This window comes from Octodon degus, unplaced genomic scaffold (genome assembly GCF_000260255.1).
Source record: "Octodon degus isolate 3935 unplaced genomic scaffold, OctDeg1.0 scaffold00008, whole genome shotgun sequence".
NCBI classification, from domain to species: Eukaryota; Metazoa; Chordata; class Mammalia; order Rodentia; family Octodontidae; genus Octodon; species Octodon degus.
This window is the reverse complement of record NW_004524584.1, coordinates 22,123,186-22,127,918: the sequence shown is the minus strand read 5'-3', so window position 1 is coordinate 22,127,918 and position 4,733 is coordinate 22,123,186.

Sequence of the window (4,733 nt, the reverse complement as noted above, 5' to 3'; positions counted from 1 at the left end):
CAATACAACCAAGACCTTGTTACACAAAGAATCTGACTGTTGCCTCCATCAGTGAAGAAGACAAAGTTAGTCCAAGTGTATTGAGTATTATTAATTCTCTGTTTTAACATTAATTTTTTTAAATATGCAAAAATAAAAAGATAGCAAACAACTACTTCCATTATACCCTCTTACAGACTTTTACATGTAAACTACTTACCATAATTATTTTATATATTTTCAAGCACAATATATGTGATATGAGCATTGATATGTTCATTAAAGGTATTTGTGAAAAGTTTTATTTTTCTTAAATTATTGTTTGTCATCATATATCTAAATTTTTATTTGATGTATTTGTGAACATGCAAAATGGAATGGCTTTGGTTTTGCATGTTAAATGTGTTTGTCCTCTCCCCAAGTCCTGAGAGAAACTGGTGTTAACACAAATTATTCTGTTTCATCTAGTACTCTCCATTGTAATAAAACAGAAAAACCAATTTTTAAATTCATATTTCAGATAAATCCATCGATAACAATTTATTCATGTTAACTGCTCCATGAAATGTTCACCACATAGATGCACCCTCCCCCCAGTTCCTTTGGCAGTTTCTGTGCTGATAGAAGTGTAGGTTTTTTAAAAAACAGAGTTATTTATGATAATTATAACCACAATAATCTAAGATTTATCATCCATCAGAATACATACCAGTGGGGAGATCCTTTTTGGGATTGATCTATTCTAATTTGAATATATACATATGATATTCATTTTCTCAGTTAACCTATATGCATGTCATACACATACAGTTTCAATGCTTATGTTACTTATCATTTCATGTTTATTTCATATTGAGTTTGGTTTGCTAACATATTACATGGTTTTTGCGTCTATGACCCTTACTCAGGGTAACCTTTACTTTTCCTTCTGGTTTAGAGATTTGGCCTCATAACATAGTTGAAAACTTTTTCCTCTTTTAGGTTTTGGAAAGTGTATATGCACATGGGAGGGGTTAAATGATTTGTGAAGGTTTGGTAAAAGCAGCAGCAGGTCCTCTGTCCACGGTAGTTTCCCTGGATAGTTCGAAAATTAATCAAGGGTTTATATGGATTTTCTTTTCCTCTGTCAATTTTAGTAATTGTTTTCAAAAATTGCCATTGACGTAATTTTTTCTTGTTTTTGGCTTATAATTATCATTCTCCATCTTTCTGTTCCCTTTTTTTTTAATTTTAGGGAAAGGTCTACAGGGTGTTCAGGGTCTCATTACTAGATCAGTCTATAGTGATCTGCCTGTTTACAGCCTCCCAACAGCTGGGATTACAAGCACATGCCACCATGCCCAATCTCAATTGCCATCTCAGCACGCCCCAGGGGCAGGCCAGCATGCAGGTGCAGGGATCCAACCCCCAGCCCCTGCACCTGCTTGCAGGCTCTTTAATCTGCTGAGCTATTTGGCTGACCCTATCTATTCCCATTTTTATTCAACTTTAATTGATATTCGTCTTTGATTTGTTTTGCTGAGATTAGACAATATCCAGCATTATTTGCAAAATACAGTCTTTGTGTAGCTGTTGTTCATCTCTTTTAAGAGTATACATTGCATATTTCCTTAATTTATTGCCCTATTTTTATTATTTCTTGACTTTTTTGATTATCACTTTTTCATCTTTTTATCCAATTTCAACTCAAGTCTTGGTTTATTGTATTTTCTATCTTTCTTGTTTTATAGCAAATAAAGTTGAAACAATAAAGCTGCTATATCCAGAGCATCCCTTAACAATCTCTGAGGAGGAGAACTGTGAAGAAATAAAGGCAAGAGTGAAAGTGCAGAAGGTTGAGCTCAGGCGGAGCTTGCTCTCTTGGTGGAGCAAAGAAGTTGCCCAATGACTGCAGTTCATTTATTCATACACCCAGCAGGTGGATGTCAGGTGAAACCCCTCTGCCTAACAGCTTGTTCACCTGGCTGGCCTTGGGCACTCTGTGTTCTCAGGGCTGGCCTTGCTGCACATTGCCCATGTGATCAATCTTTAGCTTCAGCCACTCCTCACATAAGCTTCCTGTAGGAATTTCTTCAACTGCATCTTAAAAGTGCTAGTAAACAAAGAAGAGGCCAGATGCTGATGGATTCACAGCTGAATTTTGCAAGAAATTTAGAGAAGATTTAATACCAATACTCATCAAACTCTTCAATGAAATTAAAAAGGAAGAAATTCTCTCTAACTCATTTCTGGAGGCAAGTATTATACTGATACCAAAACCAGAGAAAGACCCAACCAATAAAGAAAATTACAGGCCAATCAGCCTAATGACCATAGATACAAAACATCAGTAAAATGATAAATAGAATGCAGCAAATCAACAAGAAAATTATATACCATGACCAGGTGGGATTCATCCCAGGGATGCAGGGATGGTTCAATATATGTAAATCTATAAATGTAATATACCATGTCCACAGAGCCAAAGACAAAACCATATGACTATCTCAACAGACACAGAAAAAGCTTTTGACAAAGTCCAACAGTCATTCATGATAAAACCCTACAGAAAATTGGAATAGATGGTCTTTACTTCAAATTGATAAAATCCATTTATGACAGACCAATGGCTACATCATTCTAAATGAACAAACTCTAAAAGCTTTCACTCTAAGATCAGGTACAAGCAAGGCTATCTACTATCACCATTCTTATTCAATATATTTCTGGAAACATTAGTCAGAGCAATTAGACAATAGAAAAAATGAATATGAATTGAAAAGAAAGAACTTAAATTATCATTATTTGTAGATGACATGATACAGTACATGAAGACACAAAATCTCTGCCAAGAAGCTCCTAGAATTAATAAGCCAATTTGGTGGCATAGCAGCATACAACACCAACACCCGAAAATCAATAGCTTTCCTGTACACAAACAACAGACTTACTGAGCAAGAAATTAGGGAAACAACACCCTTCAAAACAGTATCCAATGAAAATGGGATACTTAGGAATTAATCTAACAAAGGAAGTAAAAGATCTACTCAATGAAAAATACAGTACTCCAAGAAAAGAGACTGAAGAGGATTTCAGAAAATGTAAGGACATTGCCCTTTTGGCTCTCTGAGCAGCACCATAGCAGTAGGCAAGAACAATTACCTTACAAAAGGAGGCAAAAAGGGAGCCAAGAAGAAAGTGGTTGATCCATTTTCTAAATAAATCTGGTATAATGTGAAGGTGCCGGCTATGTTCAACATAAGAAATATTGGGAAAACACTCGTCACCAGAACTCAAGGAACCAAAATTGCATCTGATGGGCTCAAAGGTCGTGTTTTTGAAGTCAGCCTTGCTGATCCGCAGAATGATGTAGTTGCCTTTAGAAAATTCAAGCTAAGTACTGAAAATATTCAGGGCAAAAACTGCCTGACTAACTTCCATGACATGGACCTCACCCGTGACAACATGTGTTCTGTGGTCAAAAAATGGCAGACCATGATCGAAGCTCATGTTGATGTCAAGACTACCGATGGTTATTTGCTTCATCTGTTCTGTGTTGGCTTTACTAAAAAATGCAACAATCAGACACAGAAGACCTCTTACACTCAGCAGGAACAGGTCTGCTAGATCCGGAAGATGATGGAAATCATGACCTGGGAGGTGCAGACAAATGACTTGAAGGAAGAGGTCAATAAATGGATTCCAGACAGCACTGGGAAGACATAGAAAAGGCTTGCGAATCTATCTACCCTCTTCATGATGTCTTGGTCAGAAGAGTAAAAATGCTGAAGAAGCCCAAGTTTGAATTGAGAAAGCTCATGGAGCTTCATGGTGAAGGTAGCAGCTCTGGAAAGGCTGCTGGAGATGAGACTGGAGCTAAAGCTGAACGAGCTGATGGATATGAAGCACCAGTGCAAGAGTCCATTTAAGATCCAGATTTTTAATAATGATAAATAAAGTTCCATTTGTGGGGAGAAAAAGCAAAAAGAAAACATAAAGACATTACTTGCTCGTGGATAGGAAGAAGCAATGTTGTGAAAGTGGCCACACTCCCAAAACTGTTATATGTATTTAGTGCAGTCTGATCATAATACCATTAGCATACCTCACAGACCAGGAGAAAACATTCCCAAAAGTCATTTCAAACCAGAAAACGCCTAGAATAGCAAAGGCAATCCTGAGCAACAAAAGCAAGGCAGGCAGCATCGCAAACCCTGACTCAAAATTATATTACAAAGCTGCTGTGATAAAATCAGCATGGTACTGGCAAAAGAAAGGATATGAAGATCAACAGAAGAGATTAGAAGATACAGACACAACTGCAAACACACTCAGCCACCGCATTTTTTTACATGTACTTAGTACAGGGTCTACAGGTTCCCATTATGTAGATTGGACTCATAGTGATTCTCCTGTTTTCAGCTTCCCAAGTGCTGGGATTACAGGTGTGTGCCACCATGCCCAGGCTCAGTTGCCCTCTCAGAGTGTTCTGGGGGGTGGGGCCAGCAAGGCATGCTGGGGATTGAACCCGTGCCACTTCACTCTACTTAAGCAAGCACTTCATTCTGCTGAGCTATCTGGCCAGCCCCTCAGCTACCATATTTTGACAAAGTTACCAACCATGTTCACTGGAGGAAAGATCACCTCTTTAACAAATGGTGCTGAAAAACCGGCTCTCCACATGCCAAAGGCTAAAGTTACTATGTCTATCACCACGCACTAAACTGTAGCCAAAATTGATAAAAGATCTAAATATTGACAGAAGTACTAAATCT